Source organism: Cetorhinus maximus, chromosome 8, assembly GCF_964194155.1.
Source record: "Cetorhinus maximus chromosome 8, sCetMax3.hap1.1, whole genome shotgun sequence".
NCBI lineage: Eukaryota > Metazoa > Chordata > Chondrichthyes > Lamniformes > Cetorhinidae > Cetorhinus > Cetorhinus maximus.
The window spans coordinates 43,918,738-43,941,479 of NC_135886.1; the positions used below are offsets into that span (position 1 = coordinate 43,918,738).

The following is a 22,742-nucleotide window of genomic DNA, read 5'->3' on the forward strand; positions in this document are numbered from 1 at the left end:
TATGCCTGATGTCACCATGTGTCATTTTACACATCGGAGAGCGGGGCCAACCCCCACTCGCCAACCCAAAGATTCTGCCCATAGTGCTTTTAGTGCCAACAGGTCTGCTAACATGGTTAGTTTTATTGAAGCTGATTTTGCAGTTGAAAAGGAATACCAATATGAACTAGTTTACCATTATGCTGCAAAATGATTGGGACATTAAAAATGCACCATGACACGTACAGGCAACAAATGAAATGCTGGTCACTTTATGATTGCCTCTGCAAGCAGATTTTGCTGGAAGGAAGAATGCTACTGAAGACTTGACACATCAAGATAGATCTTGCAACTTTTGAAGTGAGGGTAACAAAGCTACTTAGACAAGAAATAAATCAGCATGGAAGGGTGTATAACTGGATTAAGGCAAGAGAGGTGCACAGATTCCCTTAGAATAGAGTCAGGGCAGAGCAGCTGATTTCCCAAGCACATATGCTGGTAACTGACCTTTCCACTTCACAACTGTTAAGTGCTCAACTTGTACTGTTAATGCAGGCAGTTCAGGTGCTACATGAAATCCCATCAAACTGAAAGTCAACAGTCTTTGGATATAAGCAAATGGGGAATGGAGATAATGGAGAATAATTTCAATTTATGTCCATTTAAGGTTTTGGGACACTGATGTCCCCACACCAAGAAGAGGGCAATCGGGCAAGAAATCTATTAACAAATCTTTTCCTAGCACAGCAGAGCATTAAATAGAAGGTGTAAAGACATCCGTCTATCTCGTGAGATGACGAACTGTGCCCGGGGTGTATGCCACTTCTGAATTGAAGATAGTCTGCTGTGGCTGTAGGGGCCAATTCGTGAGTGGCAGTCACTTTCACAGCTGGTATAGATAAATATTGTTGGCCCAAGATTGACTGATGTTTTTTACTTCTGCTGGGCTCTTTTCTGCCATCTGGCCATTTCTTTTGTCCTTCCCTTAGTCCACTCCCTTCCTAACTGCTCACCTCCAGGCACCCTGGTCAGCAGCAAGGACTTTCCATACATCAACTCCAATCCCAATCATCTTGAAGTCTCTCTTACAGACTTCCTTGTATCGCAGACGTAAGCGACCTGTTGATCTCGTGTCAATACAAGCACGCCAGAGAGCATGGTCTTTGGGGAATGGGCCCTCATCCATTTGATTTCTCATGACCCAGCCAACAGAGTTGCCGCTGACTCAAGTGGGCAAACATGTTGGGGATTCCTGCATGCTGGTGTACTTCCACATTCAACACTATGGTCTTGCCAGGGATGCCCCAGATCTGACTGAAGCAGTAGAGGTAGAAAATGTTCAGCGTCTTTTCTTGGCTTGCATGAATTGTTTATGCCTTGCTACTGTAAAGGAGGATGCTGGGAACACAAAACTGGTACACACATAAATTTGTATTTATGGTTAGTTTGCTGTTGGACTTCCCAACTTTCCAACTTTAACATAACAGCTGTGACCTTAGCAATCCTGATGCTGATTTCGGCATCCAGGGACAGGTTGCTAGAAATTGTTGATCCAAGGTATGTGAAGCTGTTGACAACCTCCAGAGTGAGGTTGCTGAAGGTGGAGTCTCGACATCCTGGCCCATAACTTTAGTCTTCCTGTTGCTGATTGTCAGTTCAAACTCCTTGCAGGCCCAGGAGGACCAATCTACAAGCTGTTGCAAGTGAACTTCAGTATGGGATGCCTGCGCGGTGTCGCCAGCCAACAGCAACTCGCGGACTAGGACATTACGCACTTTGGTCTTGGCATGCAGTCTTGCCAAAGTTGAATGGCTTGCTGTCAGCTCTGGCATGTAGGCAGACACCTTCATTGCTGAAAGCGTACAATAGCAGCATGGAGAAAAATATGCCAAAGAGAGTTGGCGCCAGGATGCAGCCCTGCTTTACCCCACTGCTGATCTTGAAAGTGTCTAATGTTCCTTGATTGAACCGATCTAACTGTGCATGTTCTCATGCAAAGGAGAAATAATGCCCAGGAGGCCAGGCAGGCAACCTATTTCCCACTGCTGTGTAAAGAGTCCATCCCTGCTGACAAGGTAGAAAACCTTAAGTGAGGCCTATGAAGGCAATGTAGAGTGGTCTGCACTGTTCGTGGCACTTCGCCTGTAACTGCCAAAGTGAGAAAATCATGTTAACTATTGATCTGCCAGCTCTGAAGCCACACTGAGACTCAAGATAGGTGTGTGACTCCAGGGTCTGCAATCTGGTCAGAGCAATGCAAGCAAAGACCTTCCCCACAATCCCCAAGGAAGGGATATTTATATATATCTATATATTAGATGGATAGAAAGAAATAAAATAAAATAAAAAGGTTTTGAGAAAAGCGCTATTTAGGAGAGAGTCCAGGGCCTGAAATTTTCGGATGACGGGTGTTTCCACCATCTGAAGAGTAGGCAGGAACTGCCCTGTAGCCAAATTATGCTCCAACAAGCATTAATTGTCTGCAGGTGGGACTTCTCCCTCCTCACTCGGGAGGAAGTCCCACCTTAGAGAGCTGCCGGTCAATCTGCTTGGCCTGCAGGGACAGAGCTACTGTGGACAGAAAAGCAAGTTCAAGAAGACACCGGAGACTAAGTCCGGGAATCAGAGGCCTAGGTAAGTTCAGGGGGTCTCCCCAGGGTGGGGAGGGTAGGAAAGGGCTTGGGGAGTGTGAGGGGGATGATCGGGTTCTCAGGGCACACCAGTGTCGTAGGAAGGTCCGGAGGCCACCAGACCTTAAGGTGGGGTGGACACGCGACTTCTGAAGGGGCTTCTGATGGAGACACACCCTCACCACCCACCCCCCACCCTGGATGTAACTTTGATGTATTTCAGGCTTCCCCCACAGAAGTTCAATCCTCCTGCTGGCCTAAAAATTGAGGCTGGACAGGAAATGGTCCTTGGCCACTTAAGGGCCTCAATTGGGGTGAGGGCAGGTGTCCTGTCTGAGGCCTTGCCCACCCCAGCGTAAAATTGCTGTGTGATCAGAGCAGGCAGAAACGTGGAGGGAATCCCGCTAAAAACCTGCCGGTGGAGGACCGGTGGAGGACCATAAAATTCAGGCCCATGTTGTTGATGGCACAGCTAAGAGAAGATTACCCTGTGGAGGATTCAATGTGAATCCATCTGCCACCAATGCTTGGCAAAGTGACTGGGCTTTCAATAAGTCACATAATTTTTCCAGCCACAATGAAGCACTAACATTTTCTGTTGTATCTTACAACAATTTATTCCCCCTTTTTATCCCACTCACAAAAAGGGAAAATTTTATGGACTTTGAAGAAACAAACAAACAAAAGTATACCAAATTAAATGTAGGGACTGGAGAAACAAGGAGAATGGAGCTAAATAATTGAACATCAACAATCCAAGCACCTAAGCAGACAGACTGGGGAATGCCACAGTGGGATCCATAGCAGTGTTATTAGGCTTGAACTGGCTGAAATATATAGAAGCAGTCTTGCTGAACTTTTCAGTTATTTGAGTTATTCTAGTTTCATTTTAACATATAAAACTGTTGGAATGTGAACCAGATTAAATAAATCTTACATTATTGGCAAAGTTTCCTTTATAAAGATTCTTTGCTCTATCCTTAAAACTTTGAATCTGATGTGTTGTGGAAAGTTAAGGGATACCAGACAATCCTGAATATAAGAGAAAAGGCAACGACCCAAGTGCTAGAAACCTCAGATTGTACATTTTTTGTGATCCCACAGAAACACAACTACTTGAATAGGTCAAATAAAGGTCAGTGTGATACCAACATTGTAAAAGATTTAGAAAGGCATCGCTCAGTGATGTATTAATTAGTGATAAATTCCGGTGTAAAAAATAGGGAGAGGCCTGGCATTATCTCCACATTTGCATCCAAGATACACCCAATCTGGGTAAAAACCAATGACATGACTTAAAAGATTGTGGAATTTTAAGCATAAGTGAGTTACCCGTGTAGTTACAATGCAACCAGGTCTGTTCAATGTTCTACACTTACTTTTATGAATGCTTCATTCAAAAAAAAAAATCCCCATCCATAAAACAGGCTACACTCCCATCTCTCAAACTGCACTAGGTAGGGTAGTCTGTGAAATCCCAACCAATTTCAAGATGCAGACCACTTTTCTGGTCTTTTAGCTGAAAATTTGATTTGGGCATTTTTTTTTAAAATTAACTGTGGAGAGCCATGCTGCATTTTTAAAAAGTATGTCTTTACATCATGGGCAGAATTCTACATCCCGCAGGCGGGCACATGCCCAACCCGATCAGGAGTAAAATAGTGCACAATGACGTTGGGCGAGCATCCTGATATCATCGTACATTCGCGCGATATTTCGGTCAGCGGGTGCGTTGGAGAGTCGGCAGCGCGCCTGCCGACAATTAGAGGCCTATTAAGGCCATTAAACTAGCAATTAATTTTTATTTTTTGCTGCCCATCCAACCTCACAGTTGGCGGGTGGGCAAATAGTCCAGGCGGCCTTTGCATTTTTTAGGAAACCTCATCCACGGGTGGGATGAGGTTTCCAACAGTAATTTAAAGAAAAATAAACATTTTTAAACATCATTTTTAATATGTCCGTGTTCATGTGATTGAGTCACATGTGGGGACATGTTTCCCTTATTTTTAAAAGCTTTATTTCTCATTGTAAAATTCTTCAGCTCCCTGAGGCAGCTCTGTGCCTTCAGGGAGCTTTTAGTGCGCGCTCTCCCGCGCATGCACAGACTAATGCTCGCGCTCCTCCCACCTCCACCCTGGCAGGTTCTCAACACGCGTTTCACGCTGGCTGGCGGTGAATTGGGGTCCGATCGCAGGCGGAGGTCCGTTTCGCGGGCGCTCCCGGGCCCGCCCGCCACATGAAGGGAAAATCCTACCCCATAAGTTATATTCAAACTGAACTAGCTATATAAATACTATGGCTACAAGAGCAGGTCAGAGGCTGGGAATTTGGAGGACTCACCAGGCTCCACCATCCTCAAGGCACAAATCAGGAGTGTTATGGAACATTTTCCGGTTACCTGGATGAGTGCAACTCCAACAATACTCAAGAAGCTCAACACTGTCCAGGATGAAGCAGCCCACTTGATCGACACCCCATCCACCACCTTAAACATTCGCTCCCTCAACCATCACTGAGGCACAGTAGCAGCAGTGTACACCATATACAAGATGCACATCAACAATTCACCAAGGCTCCTTTGACAGCATCTTCAAAATGCCCTGGAAGGACAAGGGCAGCAGATACAAGGGAACACCGCCACTCAAGTTCCCCTCCAAGCCACACCCATACTGGCGTAGGAAATATAAATCGCCGGTCGATCAAAATCCTGGAGCTTCTTTCCTAACAACACTGTGGGTGTACCTACACCGGATGTTTCAAGGCAGCAACTCATCACCACCTTCTCAAGGGCAATCAGGGATGGGCAACAAATATTGGTCTTGTCAGCAATGACCATTGAAAGAATAAAATTGAAAACCATATCCAATTTAGGTGGGAGGCAGTGGTGTAATAATAATGTTACTGCATTAGTAAGCCAGAAGTCTGGGCTAATGCCCTGGGGACATGGGTTCAAATCCCACCACAGTAGCTGGTGGAATTTAAATTCAATTAATAAAATGTGGAATTGAAAGATAGCCTCAAGTAATTGTGAAGCAATTGTAATAATTGTTGTAAAAACCCATCTGGTTCACTAATATCCTTTAGGGAAGGAAATCTGCTGTCCTTACCTGGTCTGGCCTACATGTGACTCCAGACCCACAGCAATGTGGTTGACTCTTAATTGCCCTCTGAAATGGCCTAGCACACCACTCAGTTCACAGGCCATTAGCGATGGACAGCAAAATGCTGCCTTTGCCAGCAACACCCACATCCTATGAAAGTTCAATTTCAAAAAAAATTGCAGGTTACCAAGTGTACTCTGCCTAATGTGTGTGAATGGAGGTGAAAAGGATAAAAGTTCAATTTTAAAAGACTCAAATAGAACATATTGATGTGGGTTCAGTGTTCCAGGGGCTCCGGTTGTTCATGCTAATTAGCGTGCATGCTAAATAATGTCCATTTTACATTCAGTCACGGTCCAAGGAGTTTGGGAGGATACTTGCGTGTAACTCGAAACTGTAAACATCAACTCCTGCTGCCAGCCAGAAAGGCATCAGGAACAGTTGCACATGCACAACAGCACGGACTGTGACCGCCAGCACATGTGCAGATTCCCTAATCAAGATGCTGGGTGCAGGAAGCTATGCTCTCATTTCACTTTAAACACAGTTTAAAAAAAAAAGCCAGTTTAAACACTGTAACTTCAACCACCAAACAATATTTCTCTTTTGAATTATTTAGCAAGTTGGAAAGGCTTTGCAAAAAGGATTCCTACACAGCTCAGCTGGTAGATAATGGGGCTCTTAATCTCAGGGTCATGGTTTCAAGCCCCACACTGGGTGATGATTTTTCTTAAATATTTTATTCGAAACATTTTTTTGATTGATTTTTTTTTAACCAAGGCTGACTCTCATCCAAACTGATAGGTGGATATTTTTACCCAGCAGTCACTCCCAGGCTAGCCGAATAATTATTCGAAAAACAGTATTGCTTTATTTAATAATTCGCAAGTCTTTACCTTAAATAAAACATTCCATCGTGAAGTTCCAAAATAAAATCCATCATAATTAAAGTTTGAACACTGAGGAAAGATATAGTAACAGAACGCAAAGTTACTAAGGAAACATGCATTCAAGTTCTTCTGTTTAAAAGCAACTCCTTTTTCCAGCATTTTGCTGGTTGGATTTCCTCAATTTTGGCTAGGCATGGGAACTCAGATGTCTAAAAAATATGAAAACAAATTTCAAGCTGAAGCAATGTTGAGCTAAACCATTAAAAAAATTTACAATTATTTTTGCCATTACAGGAACCTGTTAACATGGTTGCCGAGTAACTGATTTTTTGTAAAGGCACCAGTTTGCAAAAAAAGGAATAAATAATTCAGTGACAGAAAGCAGAACTGTACTTATAAGCATCTTTCAATTTAAATAGTCACAGGCTCTGACACTAACACTGGATCTGCGCATGTGCAGGAAGTGTTCCCTAGTGTTGCAGCATCAATAAACTCAGCATATTCTAACTTATTGGCAATATTGGGTGCACTTTCAGGTCTACCTTACAGGTTCCACCCAAGGAGGAAACCCTAGGCCAAAGTACAGAAATACAAAATGAAAAAAATACTTCCATACTCTGGAATGTGGGGTATGTTGGAATTATGGGTTCAGAGTCTATTCGCAGGCAGAATTTTAAATTGCACTTTTCTTTCCATGCCAGCCAAAGGATGTTACAACTGAGGTAAGGCAAAGGAGTGGACTCCAGATTGGAGCAGCAATTGATCATTGCCAATTTATCCCTCTAGTCATTGCTCCTGTCACCCCTTGAAACAGCAAGACTTTGCTCAATACCTTCCTACTGTAGCACAGGCAGGATTAGAAATTCAAAGAATGACCCAGAATGCAAGACTGTGCCCTACCATTATGATGCTGGTATATTTAGTATGTGTCTTTGTTGACCTCAGTATAAGCAAGAATGAAGAAACTTCTCAAAGTGTGAAAGTGTGACAACATTAAGGTGTAAGGTCAACTATAGGCACCTTCTACTCATCAATAGACATGTTTTTAGGATGTTCCAGTTCATTTTATGATAGAAAGTTTGTTGTGATCAGATGATACTTCTGTTATTCCCGAATTAGTGACATTCATTTTCTCTTTATAAAGATGGACACTTAACTAACTCAAAATGGATGTGAAACTTTTGCTACTGCTTTATAATAACTTTCTAATTCATTCATAGGGTCACATGTCTCGATGATCAAAGTGCAAAGAACAACTGGGCAGCTATTTGAAGCAAACTGCATCCTCATTCCAAAATTAGGATACACAATCTGTTTAAATGGCCAAATACCACTGACACCATAAAATGAGTCATGTGGCATCAAGATCCCTCCCTCTTCTGCATCACAGAGCACATCGGAAACATTTGAGCTCAACAATGGAATTTTATGGCAACTTGTTATTTATCAATTTATCACAATTCAAATTTCTTAAGGCAAGGGCATCCAGCTGAAAGCTCTTGGACTCCATGGTCTGAACCTAGCCAATATGATTAGGAAAGGTTCTACGGCAAACAGATGACAGAAGTTTGTTTTGTGCTTTATGCAAAATTTAAGCTGCCAGTCTAACAAACTGATTGACAGGTTAAAAGTTGGGCTGGTGACAAATCTAAAAATACGATTTACGTAATTTTGATGGATAACAGTAATCATATAAGCCAACTGATTGATGCTCTTGAATCCATAAATTAAAAATCTGCCTCAAGGCCCAGTCTCTGTTCTAAATTTGTATTCTGTTCAAGGAGTCCTCCAATTAATGGCCTGATCCTCAACATCCACCAGAGCATTGCAATGACGAGGATCAACATATACTCTCCTCTCCATTGGACGAAGCCGGATCAGAGTTGAAAATTCTTTAAATTTAGTGTTACAGTCATCAGGGAGAAAAAGGACTTTTCTTGTGGCTAGCCTCACCCTCCTTCAACTTGACTGCTTTTGTTAAATCAGCAGATGCTATTAAATTGAGCAAAGAATATATCTCCAGTAACCACAGCTAGCATAGCAACAGCATTGTGCCTTTTATGTAGGTTTGGTTGTGTGGTCAGGGTCTATAGGAGTTTTGGGGATTGTCTATTTTCCCAAAGTATGCTGCTCGAGTTGGTAGCATCTCAAAGCCATTGCTCTTTACTTACAGCAAGTATTTACACATTTGGACCCCTACATGAGGTTGGAGCTTCTCCTCCTTCCAGATGTCTCGTCTCTACATTTTTAAAAAAAACTCATTCATGGGATGTGGGTGTTGCTGGCCAGGCCAGCACTTATTACCCATCCCTAGTTGCCCTAGCTCAGAGGGCATTTAAGAGTCAACCACGTTGCTGTAAGCCTGGAGTCACATGTGGGTCAGAACAGGTAAGGGCAGCAGATTTCCTTCCTTAAAAGGGAATAGTGAACCAGATGGGTTTTATAACAATCGACAATGGTTTCATGGTCATCATTTAGACTTGTAATTCCAGATTTTCATTGAATTCAAATTCCACCAGCTGCTGTGGCAGGATTCGAACCCGGGTCCCCAGAGTAGAGCACCCTGAAGAGTCGTATGGACTCGAAACGTTAACTTGGTCTGTCTTTCTCTCCACAGATGTTGTCAGACCTGCTGAGTTTTTCCAGCATTTTTTGTTTTTGTTTCATATTTCCAGCATCCACAGTATTTTGCCTTTGTCCCCAGAGCATTACCCTGGGTCTCTCAATTACTAGTCCAGCGACGATATCACTACACTATCACCTCCCCACTGATGCTGTAATGTCAGATCACACGACTGAGAAAAAAAAGAGTTAACAGAAGTATATATCTCCCTGGCCCCCCCACCCCTCCCCTCCCCCCACCAAGTCTTTATCCGTATCCTCCTACATCTCCCCCAAACTCAAACTTCACAGGGTTAATCTCAGAGGTGCCTTGACCAATCTCCCCAATCTCCTTTTGAGGTCGTGGAAATTCTGTCAGCGTGAGTGTTCTTCTCCTGGGCGGCTGTAGACCGAGTAGTTAAGTTTTGCTTCTTCACCAGGATCTGACGAGTAAGCCAGAGTTTCTATTGGCTTTCTCTCCAAGGTAATTAAAGGTACTGCAGCTTCTCCTTATGATAGTCTGATTTGTCTCAATCTTGTATGATCATGATTGTGGAGATTTTTCAGTGATTATACCTTCCTTCTATTGGTCTCAGACCCATACTCTTCCCAGGCTTCAGCAATGGTAACTCAGGTACTCTACGCCAGTGATTAAAGTTCACGATGGATTGAAGTAATCAATGACAATAAGGAAGGTTTTCCCCTTAAAATTCAAATAAGTCCATTCCCATACACTCCCACTGTCTTGATGGAAAAGTAGAAACCTATTTTCTATGTTTCTATTAAAGGTGTCAAGGGGTATGGGGAGAGAGTGGGAATACGGCATTGAGATAAAGGATCAGCCATGATCATATTGAATGGTGGAGTAGGCTTGAAGGGCCGAATGACCTACTCCAGATCCTATTTTCTATGTTTCTATTAATAGTGGTTCTTTTCGTTCTTGGCTGTTTACAGAACAAGACAGTTCGAAATCATTTCTTCCAGAATGAGTAATTCCTGGCCACCAGGCTGATTGCTGTGCTCTCACACAGCATTTTGCTATTCCTAGATGACCTTGGTGAAGTCTTTGAAGAATATCAAGTGTTCTCAGTATTATTCCCTTGTCGAAGACTACTATGTCGTCAATGACAGTGAGGTGCCTGTGCTGTTCAAAGTACTGCCATAGTATCAGGTTAGTGGGGATATAGTCTAGCCATACTTCAAGGCAATATTCTTGGATTTGGAGATGTTCCACATCTCACTGTTGGGCTTGTTTTATTTCTTGCAAGTAGCTGCTGAGTTATTAAGGATGTACATGCTTCAACCTCCTCGATGAAGGGCAAATTTAATCATCTTGTTTGGTTGTTTCTGAGGTATTCATGACAGTGTGTGCTGTGGTTTGATACTTCCCTTGTATATACTGTGAGATGGAGTCATATCTCATCAATCTTCGTCTCAACCGCTGGATTCTGGGCAGCATCTTTGCAATTTCTTTCATGTTCAAAGGCGACTGGTGGCTTATGGTCTGTTTCAATTTTGAAACTTGATCCCATAGCATTGTCTGAAAATTTTCACATGTTTATGCTTCCTTCTCTATTGCGACATATCGTCATTTTGTTTCTGTTAGTGGCCTAGAGGCACTACACTTGCCATCTCTCTGCACTTTAAATAAAACTGCCTCCAGATCTATAGACAATGCATCTGTTGCTACAATGGTCAGTACTTCTGGGTCATAATGTGCCAAGATTTCAGAAGAGTTTAAAAGTTGTTTAATCCTTTTGTAAGCATTTTGCTGGTTCACATTCCAGCACCACCGTTGACCCTGACTCAACAGCTGTCTCCAGGGCTTATTGACCTCTGTTAAATTTGGAAGGAACTCGCCCACTTGGTTCACCACCCCAAGAAATCTTTGAAGCTCAGTTAAGTTTCTGGGTTGTGGAAATCCTCTGATCACTTTCGTTTTTTTATAGATCAACCGTGATTCCAATAGTTTGTAGTATGTGACCTAGAAACTTGATCATAATTTTGGCAAACTCACGTTTTTCATTCAATGGTAGGCCTGTAAAACTCCCAGGACTGCTTTGACTCTGCAATTAGCTGTTCTCTTGTGAAGTCATGTACAAGTATGTCACCCATATGCCATATTACTCCTTCCATGCATTCTAGAATGCGAGACATTGTTCTCTGGAAAATTTCTGCAGCGGACGCTATTCCAAAGGGTAATCTATTGAAACAAAAACAACCAAATGGCATTCCAAACGTGGTCAGCAATCTGGATTCTTTGCCCAGAGGCAACTAGCAAAATCCACTGTTCATTGACATAAAAGCAAAACACTGCAGGATGCTCGAAATCTGAAACAAAAGACAGAAAATGCTGGAAAAATTCAGCAGGTCTAACAGCAAAAGTGGAGAGAAAGACAGAGTTAACATTTTGAGTCCGTATGACTTTTCTTCAAAAGAGTCATACGGACATGAAATGTTATCTCTGTCTTTCTCCTCACTGTTCACATCCAGTTTGGTAAATAAAGTACTTGGGTATTGCTGAAAGAAGGTGTGTAGGCTGTACATCCCTAAAACTGCAGATCATATCAAACAGCATGTCCCAGCTGCTGTTCACAATGAGCAAGGTACAGACCATACCCAACCAGCCCATGCTTGCAAAACTCAAAACAGTGCCCACCATTAGGTGTGATTCAGCAATTGGGCAACATTTGCTAAAATCCTCAGTGCTAAGAATTACGCTGACAACCAATTAGTGTGGCGCATTTGCATGTACTGGATGCTGCGTGTACAAACATTGCGCCTGTTTCAGCTAACAAAATAAGTGACAGCCATTTGCTGGCTCATTCCTCAGGGCAATGCCTTGATCATCAAGGTCAAGCTGCCTGGTTTAAATTTCAAACAATGCTTGGCAGTTAACTGTCAGTCACCATCACTAGTGCATTCTCCTTGGCAACGCCTCTACCACAGTCTACTTGCCAACCAATCAGCATTCTCTTCACACAGTATAAACTGTTGTTTTCCCCTTATATTAGTATTCTTGCAAATGTCATGATGAGAGCAAGACAAAAAGCTTCAACATGGTCTCTTTTTTCAAGTATACAAGTTCTGTACTACCAAACGATTATTTAGGGTACTTTTGGCTGGTTTGGCAAGTCCCTCATCCACTGAGGCCTTCATGTGGATCTCATGTGCCATTGATTTGTTTAGTTGAGTTAAATCCATGCAGGTACTGAGAGCCCCTTGACTTTTGGGACTGTAACCATTACTGAACCTCATTTTGTGGGCGTGGTGACCATTAAGATAACCCCTCGCTGCTGCATCTTTTCAATTTCGCCCTTGGCTTCGTCCAAGAGTGGGTGAGGGACTTTCCTCAGTGTAAAAAAGCAAATTGGTTTAGCATCAGCTCGTAGGGCGATATGGTACTCGGGTCTTTCAACTTCCCTAGGCCTTTAAACAATTTTGGAAATTCATCTTGAAATGTACTGCTGTAGTTCACATCAGCAACTTCATTCACTTCATAGATTAGTTTCAGTTTTAGACATGCCTTTCTGCTTAGTAGAGAGCACTCATGATTTTGAATGACAGAGGTTCGAGGATTTCTCGATCTTTATATTTCAAGTGTTGCCCTGAGTTGGCCTTTCACTCTTAAAGCTGACCCACCAGAACCTTGTAATTTGTTAGATGAGGGCTGCAATGTAATCTGTTTGAGCCATTTAACTTCATCTGATAAAACAGAAACCCCTGCTTCTGTGTCTAATTTTTAAACGCTGTGGGATGTCTATCCACTTTAACACTAATATTTGTTTTCAGTATCATTTACTTCCCGCAGGAAGGTTTGTTCCTTTGCTTATGGTTCTTCCGCTTCCTGTATGTGGCTCCGTTTTAACATTTTCTCCCTCTTTTTACAGGTTGTTGCTCGAAAGCGCTGACAAACAGCTTTGAAGAGGCCTGTTTTCCACAGCTGTGGCACTCTGCCCCCTGCTGGACATTCTTCTTGCTTGTGCAGTTTGCTCTCGGCACATCAAATAGATTTCAAAATGGCGGTTGGTGCACCCCCTCTACAAACTGGTCTCACAATCTTCTCCACGAGACCTCTCCCTCCTCACAGACAAATGCCCGATTCTGTTTCCTGAGCTTCGGTTACCTTGCAATCTGCACTGCTTTCACTAGTTTTAAATCCTCTTGTTTGCAAGAGATCTGGTAATGCTCTGCTAGGACCCCACCACAATCCTGTCATGAATCATCTCATCCTTTAGGCTCCATAATTGCAAGTTCTCTGCCAGCCTACAGAGATCATTGATCATGCTTTCATCTGCTCTTTGCTTTCCTTTATTAAATATAGCCTTCTCCATTATTAAAATCCAACGGATGCTGAAATAAGAATCGAAAGCTCGCAAGACTTCTTCATAAGAAGTTGAAGTCTCATCAGTTCCTTGCCTATCAGGCCGTAAGAGATAGGTTCTACCACAAAGTTGTGTACTGACCTAGTCTTTTCGATCTGTTTTGTGTAATCCTGAAGCAGTTCTGTAGCTTGTGAACCTTTTTCTCTCCAGTCTCCCAGTCCTGGATCTGTTGTGAGCCTTCTCCACTCTGAAATGGTTCTGGGAGTGGTAATGAGGATTCCATGCTATTAAATTGAGCAAAGAATATATCTCCAGTAAACACAGATAGCATAGCAACAACACTGTTCCTTTTATATAGATTTCGATGTGTGGACAGGGTCTAGACGGGGTTTTGGGAATTGTCTATTCTTCCAATGTATGCTGCTCGAGTCTGTAGTTTCTCAAAACCGTTACTCTTGATTCCCATGGATAAAAAGCTGTAGCTGTGAGGATAAATTGGAGAGGTTGGGACTCTTTTCCTTGGAGAAAAGGCAGCTGAGAGGAGATTTGGCAGCGGTATTCAAGATCCTGAGGGGTAAGGTCAGGGTAAATAGTGAGAAACTGTTCCCACTCAAGTACTAGAGGGCACGGATTCAAAATAATTGGCAAAAGGAGTAAATATGATGAGAGGAAAAATTTTTTCACCCAGAGGTGTTTGGTGTCTGGAACAAACTTCCTGAAAGGGTGGTGGAGGCAGGTCCAATTGAGGTATTTAAAAGGGAATTGGATTGTTACCTGAAAAGAGAGAATGTGTAAGGTGATGGGGATAAGGCAGGGGAGTGGGACTAGGTGGAATGCTCTTTCAGAAAGCTAGTGCAGACCCAATGGGTCAAATGGCCTCCTTCTGCACCACGACAGTGATTTGGACTTCTACACAATGTTGGAGCTTCTCCTCCTCCTAGATCTGTCTTAATTTGGTCATGTGATCTAACATTATTACATCAGCTTCTGATGTTTAACTTTTATTCTAGAATATACATAATGAATTAGTCACAGCAAAAAGGTTAAATTAATTACTGGCTTTCTGCAAACAATGATGAAATCATAATTCAAGTTCATAAAACTTTGGAAGATAAATGCAAGAACGGTGTAAAGCACCACACCCATTGACAGTCAGAGAGCAGTGGTTCTAGCTAGGCACTAGCCTCACTTAATTTTTTTTAGTACATTACCAAATCCTCAAGGTTTCATTTTTCTCCACTTCAGGACCTCTACTCAAAGGGCATTAACCTCCACAGTTTAGTTTTAGATTCCCTCCAACACCCCAGAAAACATTAAATATTGTCTTGTCATTTCCCCTAGTGTGAGCAAAATGTTGTTTCCTAAAGATTATCTTGGTTCTTTGAATCTGCAACCACGCTTTCAAGAAATCCAAATTACACCATCCACACTTTAGTGGGTTTCACTTGTATTATAATTCCTCTAAAAATCAATTTAGCTTTGCTCAATACATAATATAACCACTGTGTGCAAGTGATCGAACCAGGCTGATACCTATCTGCAATCTAGTTCTCGTGCACAGGCGGCCAAGCCACATATGATTCTTGCATAAGAGTGCAGCTCCCACCTGATTTACAGCCCTGCCATTATGATCTGTCGTTGTCTTAAGCCCTGACAGGAGGTTTTTTTTTGAGGGTGCAAGGCTGCTCTAAAATGACCACAGGAAATGGTCAGCTTCACGAGAGAATAGGCAGCAGCGCTCAGGAGTTTCCTGCTGGTTTGATGTAGGGCCACATGACCAACACCATTTGAAGCTGTCACTCCAGCTCCCTAACCCACCCTCCTTGCGGCAAATCTGGAGATGTGGCTGGAATGAGCTGATGAGAAAAGGTTTAGACTGAGGAGAACAGCTGCTGGAAGGCCTCATCTGAAAGCAGGAGAACACATACCCACGGTGTCTAACTGGTTGGGTTGTGGAGAGGCAAAGCCTCTTCCAAATTGTGGCCTCCATCCAGAAAAGGGAGGAAACAGTATAACACCGAACACAGGAGAGGGATTAAGAATCTGCTGTATTGGGACACAGGTATTCTGATTGAAATTTGTGGCTCAGTTGGTGGTTACAAGTTCTCTTTCAAACCTTGGACTAATTTTGCACATTGGAAGAGCAAGGCTGCCAAAGTCAGTTAAACAGTGAGCATGTGCTTGCTCTGATGTGTCTCAGTGAAACAGATTTGTTTTCGTCACTATCTGGGTTGCATGTGAAGGAAGCCTGGAAAATACAAGAGAAAAAGCTTAAGGCTGTAGAGAGCTATATACAAATAAACAGCTGAAAATTTGTCACAGGCCTACACCAATAAACCCTGCATAACTTGATGAAAATGGAAAGGTCAAGCTGTAAGCAACAGAAGTAAGAAGAAAGCTGAAGTTTTAAACAAGAATGTGAGGGAGATTTTGCCTTCACAGTTAATTCACCTATGTGCCTTTGCAATGTTTCGTTCACTCTCTACAACGTTAGTAACTTAAAACATTACTGTGAAATGAACCACAGAAACCTCTCTTCTGAATATCCTCCCAAATCAGAATTGCAGAAAAACTAACCGTTTCAAAATCTGCCTAAAGTCAGCAGACTCTGCTTTCAACTCTCAGTAAGGAGGCTGCCTCAATGACTGAAGCTAGTTTTGCTATGTCTTGGAATTTCACTCATGCTAAGTGTTCTTACTCTAATGAAGAATTTACAAAGAAGAATATTGCTGAGGTCGTTGCAATTTTAGGTCCAAAAAAAAACTTCAGCACCAATAACAAATATTCCAATTTCATGCCACACTATGAGAGATGTAGTATCACTGGAGTAAATACAGAGTATTTCCTACATCAATGCCGATGTTGCAAGATGCAAGAATTCTCCAGCATTCAACTTAGCTCTCGATAAGTCCACAAATATACAAGATAGCCCACAGCTAGTAACATTTGCTGTTTTACAGTTACATCTGCAGACACGTAAAGAAACATTGGACTTGGTAGCCCTAAAAGAACCACTCATGGTATTAACAAAGAACGCACTTGACAAAGCATTGACGGATGTTGATGTACCAGTGAATAAACTTGGAGAGGGGGAACCTGCTATGGTGGGAAAAAAGGCAGGCCTTATTGGGCTCTTGAAGACTGACCCTGAATTTCCAGAGTTTCTCTCTTTTCATTGCATCATTCATCGTGATCATTTAGCAAGCAGGCACTTCAAGTACAAAAGTGTTATGGAAACTGTCCGAGAAATAGTCAATTTCATCCGTTCAAAATGTCAGTTCAGAAATTTAATTGAAGAGTTGGATCTTGAAGACAAACCCAAGTTTCTTTCTACTGCATTGAGGCAGTTATCAAGGAGCAATATCTTATTTGTTGAATTATTGGAGCCTATCATTGGTTTCATGACAGGAATAGGTCATATCTACAACTGGATGATGATGAATGGGTGCAGGATCTGATTCTTTTACTGACATAACGCAACACCTGCAAACTCTAAACTTGGCATTCCAGGGGAAGGATAAGATTATTTCTGACCTTGATCAAAGCATCTTCAGCTTTCAGAATAAAGCAAGTTTCTGCAGAGAGACCTACTGTCAAGAAACTTCAGCCACTTCCCCAATCTCCAGAGTAGGGTAATCACATTTCCTGAAATTGAAGTAAAAGATTACAATCTGGAGGAATACAAAGGTAAATTGCAAGGACTACTTGATTACTTCGGTCCAAGTTTGATGACTTACAGAAGCCAAGACCCTGCTTCACTTTTCTTGTAAACCCATTCATGGTTTATATGATCCACAGTTGAACGATTCTCAAATCCCTGCTTATAGAAACATCTTCTGTGGAAATTGAACTTTTGAGGACCAGGGCTTAAAGATGATGCATAAATCCCTATCTACAAAAGTGTTCTGGAAGCAAGTGCCAAAAGCGAAGTATCCTCAACTCAAGATGACTAGTCTGCAACTTCTTTCAACTTTTTGCCACAACATACTGCTGTAAATCACCGAACTGTGATAAAGTTTGTAAAGTCCAAACATTGTGCAGTCCTTACAAATCAACACCATCCTTCAAATCGCCTCGACAAGATGTCGGCCAGATTTTCAAAGACTTGTATCCAGGATGGAGACTCTCAAGACCTCTACCTCTAGCAGTAATTAGCCTTAACAAATGCAAGCATCATCTTACCAGACAATAGTAAGAAAAACATGTGTAAATGTTGTCTGTATCCTCGTGGGTCTCAAATATCTGAAGGTTATTGTATGTGGCTCCAAGGTTCAGAAAGTTTGGCCACTCGCAGATAGACAGTTAAAACTGCAGGATGTGCCTGTGTGTTTGTGTGACACCGTGAAAAGAGCTATAGGTCACAAACGTGACCATTGGTCACCTGAAGTGGGCTTCTTTCACCAGTTTCAAGATATTGATGATAAGGTTCCATTTGGCACTTAATTGAACTAAGTTTATTTTGGTCAGTATCTGTTTTTTAATCCCACTTTCCAGCACCTGGTTTGTAGCCTTGCAGGTTCACTTCAGGTGCAGATCCAAGTGCCTTTTAAATGAGTTGAGTGTGCCAGGAAAATATAATAATTTTCATAATGTTATTGGAATAAATTGTGAGGATAGGAATAGAGAGTGTGCGTTTGTGTGTGTGTATAAGTGAGAGACAGAAAGAATGAATTGAATTAAAGACGGTTGGTCTGAAGGCTTTGATGTATCAGAAGACAAGCCAAGTTTGAAATGTTAAATAGGTAAACATGTTAAATAGGTAAACATGGTTAAGTTGTAGAATGTGAGGTGTAAAAGGAAAATTTGGATTTTTTAGGTAGACCCGGGTAGTGAATTTCAAAGAGGTGGTAAGGTATTATACCTAACCAACAGAGGCTAAGCCAAACAGTGTGTTTATTTTCCCCAAAGTTTACTGATAAAATTGGTACTATGAAAAATTTTTATTATTAGAAAACTAGAGTTGAAAGTACATATTGGGACAATGGGATGTAAAATCAAAAAAACAGGAAATCAGTAGAAAGGAGATGAGGTTGTGTGTAGGAAAGAAGGCATTTTAAAATCTAACAAGTGTGAAAAGCCTCAAGCTGCTGTCTACAAGGAACCAAAGCTGAGATAAACTCACTGTGAACTAGACTGTTCAGGGTATCATGTTACTTTGCCTGGGTCTTTTAAAATCTGTGTGTTTTTACTGTTGCCTTAACGGAGGTGTAACTGGGAGACAGATTAATTACGGGAGCTAGGAGTTATCATAGTAGTAATTTGTAGACCTATGTATGTGCTTAAAATAATTTCTTTTGTTAATAAATGTTTAACTTAGTTTGTAAAAACCTTAAGACTCATTGGACTTATTACTACTGAATTCAAGGCATGCATCTCGAAATAAATACGCAAATTGCAAAACTTGTGGCAGTCGTTTCAAGTTTCCCTTTGGGATTTGAGCAGCTCAGCATTTACCATCCTCTGTGCCATAACAAGCATTTCAGCCTCAACCACCAATTTAGGCAGTGAATTCCAGACACCCACCGCCCTCTGGGTGAAAATGTTTTACCTCATGTCCCCTCCAATCCTTCCACCAATCACCTTAAATCTATGCCTCCCAATAATTGACTCCTCAGCTAGGGGTGATAGATCTTTTCTGTCTACCCTATCTCGGCCCCTCAATTTTTCACACCTCAATTAGGTCACCCCAGAGTCTCCTCTGTCCTAAGAAAAACAAACCTAGCCTATCAAATCTTGCCTCACAGCTGCAATTTTCCAGTCCTGGCAACACTCTTGCAGATCTCCTCTGTATTCTCTCCAGAGCAATTATGTCTTTCCTGTAATGTGGTGACCAGAACGGTAAACAAAATTCCAGCTGTGGCCTAACCAGCAGCATTTTATACAGTTCCATCATTACATCCCTGCTTTTGTATTCAATACTTCATGAAACAAAGAAAAGCATTTCATATGCTTTCTTTACCACCTTATCCACCTACCTGCAGGGACCCTGTGGACATGCACTCCAAAGTCTCACACTTCCTCAACCCCTCTCAATGTCCTCCTGTTCATTGAGTATTCCCTTGCTTTGTTTGCCCTCTCTAAATGCATTACCTCACACATTTCCAGATTGAATTCCATTCGCCACTTTTCCAGCCACTCAACCAAACATAAGGCCTGAATCTTCTGGTCAGTGTGCGGGGGCGGGCCCCGCTCAACGACGTGTAAAATGACGCATGGTGACATCGGGCATGCGTCCCAACATCACCGCGTGTCATTCTGATCTTCAGTTTGGCGGGCGCGCGCACCAGAGTCGGCTGCACGAAAGGGCGCAGGTCCCGATTCAGGGAATAACCCCCCCCGGGAATACACAGTGCTTGCAGATGTGCATCATGCTGGGCAGGCCTTAATTGGCCCGTCCATGTAAAATGGCGGCATGGATCTGATCGGGTTCACACCCACTCCTGCACACACACCCTCCCCCACCCCACCCTCCAAACGGGGGGAAAATTCTGCCCCAAGTCACTAAATATATTTATGGAGGAAATAGATAGATTTCTAGAATCTAAAAGTGTCAACAGGTATAGTGAGAGCGCAGATGGCATTAAGATGGGAGGAACAGCCATGATCATACTGAATGGCGGAGCAGGCTCGAAGGGCTGAATGACCACCTCCAGCTCCTATTTTCTATGTTTCTATCTCTTTCTGAAGACAACACCAATCCTCTTCACTATCAACTACATGGTCAATTTTTTGCATCATCTGCAAATTTCCCAATCACACCTCCCACATTATTAACATACACAACAAACAGCAAAGGCCCCAACACTGAATCCTGTGGAATGCCCCTGGAAACCGCTTTCCATTCACAAAAATGCCCCAACAACCATTACCCTTCGTTTCATGTCACTGAGCCAATTTTGGATCCAACTCGGCACCTTCCCCTGTATCCCATGGGATCTCACTTTTCTGACCAGTCTGCCATGTGGGACCTTGTCAAATGCCTTACTAAAATCCACGTAAACAACATCAACTGCACTACCCTCATCAATCCTCCTTGTTACTTCCTCAAAAAATTAAATTGCATAAGGCATGATCTACCCCTAACAAAACCATGCTGACTATCCCGGATCAATTTGTGCCTAAGTGACAGTTTATCCTGTCTCAGAATTGCTTCCAATAATTTGCCCACCACCAATGTCAGACTGACCAGCCTATAATTTTCTGGCCTATCCTTCAAACCTTTTTAAATATTGGTACAATGTTCACAGACCTCTAATCCTCTGGTACCTTGCCTGTATCTGATGAAAATTGGAGAATGATCCTCAGAGCATCCACTATTTCCCCTCTGGCTTCCTTTAACAATCTGGATACAATCCATCCTGCCCTGGTGATTTATTCACCTTCAAAGACAAGAAATGTCTGATATTACAGCACTTGCTCAGCAATGGACTGGAATGTCAGCCTAGATTTGTGTTCAAGTCTCTGGGATGGGGCTTGAACTCTGAACCTCTAAGTCAGGCATATTCATGCTTGCAAGCGTATTTACAGAAAAATGCTTCAGCACCAAGTAGTAACATCTAGTCAAAAGAAAAATTAATATGTTGGTTTAGCAACATACAGCCTCTCTATGTATCTTTTCTCAGGACACCAAGAAGCTGCTTTTCACTGACACTGTTACACCAGGGGTGCACCAAGACTAACTAAAAGCATACTGTAATCTTGGATATTTCTAATGCCCTTGCAAACTACCACTCCCTTTCCCAACTTTCTTTCCTCTCCAAAGTCCTTGAACATCTGCGCCCATTTTTCACAGAACTCCATGTTTGAATCCCTCCAATCAGGTTTCTGCCCAGCTACAGCACTGAAAACACTCAGTCAAAACATAATATTTTACACGATTGTGACAAAGGTAAGCTGTACTTCCTTGTCCTTCTTGGCCCGTCTGCAGCCTTTGACATGGTTGATAATCATTCATCTCCAACACCTCTCCACTGTCCTCCAACTGGACGGGACTGCATTTGCCTGGATCTATCTTGGTTATCCTGTCATAGCTAGAGAAATCACTTACAATGGTTTCTCTTTCTGCTCTTGCGCCATTACTTCTATTGTCCCCAGGGATCCATCCTTGACCCTTTCCTATCTCATCTACATGCTGCCCCTTAGTGACACCATCTGAAATCACGGTATCAGTTTGCACATGCACAATGACGACAGCCAGCTCTACTTGAACATCACCTCTCTTGCCAGTCTAGAGCCCTAAACTGTTAGGCTGCTTGCCCACAATCCATACGAACATATGAATTAGGAGCAGGAGTAGGCCACTCGGCCCTTTGAACCTGCTCTGCCATTCATCAAGATCACAGCTGATCGGATTGTTTTTTAAACTCAACCCCACATTCCTGCCTACCCCCAATAACCTTTCACCCCCTCGCTTATCAAGAATCTATTTACCTCTGTCTTAAAAATATTCAAAGATTCTGCCTCCACGTCTTTTGAAGAAGAGAGTTCCAAATACTCATGACCCTCAGAAAAAATTACCCCTCATCTCTATATTAAATGGGTGACCTTATTTTTAATCCGTGACCCCTAGTACTAGATTCTCCCACAAGAGGAAACATCCTCTCCACATCCACCCTGTCAAGATCCCTCAGGATCTTATAAGTTTCAATCATGTCACCTCTTACTCTTCTAATCTCCAGCGGATACAAGGCTAGACTGTCCAGCCTTTCCTCATAAGATAACCCACCCATTCCAGGTACAAGACCAGTAAACCTTCACTGAACTGCTTCCAACACATTGACATCCTTCCTTAAATTAGGAGACCAATACCGTACATAGTACTCTAGATGCGGTCTCACCAATGCACTGTATAACTGAAACATAAACTTTCCTACTCTTGCATTCAATTCCCCTCGCAATAAACAATCACATTCTATTAGCTTTCTTAATTACTTGCTGTATCTGCATACTGACCTTTTGCGATTCATGCTCTAGGGCACCCAGATCCCTCTGCATCTCAGAGATCTGCAATCTCGCACCATTTAGATAATATGCTTCATTTTCATTCTTCCTGCCAAAAGTACTGGTTGAGTAGGAATATCCTCCAACTAAACATTGGGAAGACTGAAGCCAGTGTCTTTGGTCATAAACTCCCTTTCCTAGTTACTGACTCCATCTCTCTCCCTGGCAACTGTCAGAGGCTGGATCAGACTGATTGCAACCTTGATGTCCTATCTG

General features: G+C 42.4%; 1 protein-coding gene across 4 annotated transcripts in view; it reads right to left on the reverse strand.

The window, feature by feature from the left end:
• Positions 1-22,742, reverse strand: part of pacsin1b (protein kinase C and casein kinase substrate in neurons 1b) — a 273,452-nt gene that overhangs the window by 185,575 nt on the left and 65,135 nt on the right. Inside the window, exon 4 of one of the 4 annotated variants that reach the window (XM_078546745.1) lies at positions 13,668-13,810. The exons of the other annotated variants lie outside the window; for them this stretch is intronic. The gene's annotated coding sequence lies outside the window, so the exon portion shown is untranslated. The remainder of the gene's footprint in view (positions 1-13,667; positions 13,811-22,742) is intronic. 4 annotated transcript variants of the gene reach the window in all.